This window comes from Theobroma umbraticum, unplaced genomic scaffold (assembly GCF_002168275.2).
Source record: "Theobroma umbraticum cultivar Fairchild unplaced genomic scaffold, ASM216827v3 scaffold_86.0, whole genome shotgun sequence".
Classification (NCBI taxonomy): Eukaryota; Viridiplantae; Streptophyta; class Magnoliopsida; order Malvales; family Malvaceae; genus Theobroma; species Theobroma umbraticum.
The window spans coordinates 2303368-2303892 of NW_018397263.1; the positions used below are offsets into that span (position 1 = coordinate 2303368).

General features: G+C 36.6%; 1 protein-coding gene across 1 annotated transcript in view; it reads right to left on the reverse strand.

Moving 5' to 3' along the window:
* The window catches only part of LOC110420679 (serine/threonine-protein kinase-like protein CCR1), a 3414-nt gene that overhangs the window by 1820 nt on the left and 1069 nt on the right, over positions 1 to 525 (reverse strand). The gene's annotated exons all lie outside the window — the stretch shown is intronic.

The following is a 525-nucleotide window of genomic DNA, read 5'->3' on the forward strand; positions in this document are numbered from 1 at the left end:
TATAACAGTAGAAAGAAGCGAAGCCTTAATTAATATTGGTGGGAAATTATAACGAAACCTTCAGAATATAGATCGTGGTGGAAAGATAAGCAAAGCAGAGAGGAAGTGAAGAGAGGAGATTGTGCACTGAGTGGTGAAGTTTCTCGACGTGGTTTCAAGCTTATTTGTAGATGAAGAAGGGAATTGAACATGAGGAAGACGACAAAAAAAAGAAAAGGAAAAGAAAGGAGGGACTTGAGTTTACGTGGTTCCCCTTATATCACGATTTTAAGGTTGCTGAACAGCCACGAGAGAACAATCATAAAGGCTCAATGTATTTATTTGCTAGCCAACATTTACAGACGTACCCACTGTGGTACGACGCTGACGTGTCAGACCTTTACATTATCTTCATTTCTCGATTTAAGTTGTACGTCAAGTGGAGTTAATGTTTCTTTAAAATATTATTAAGTTCAAAAATCCTGCTTTTACTTTCTAAAGGAAAGTGATTACAGTGTACTATTTATTAAGTTGAAATATCACGAG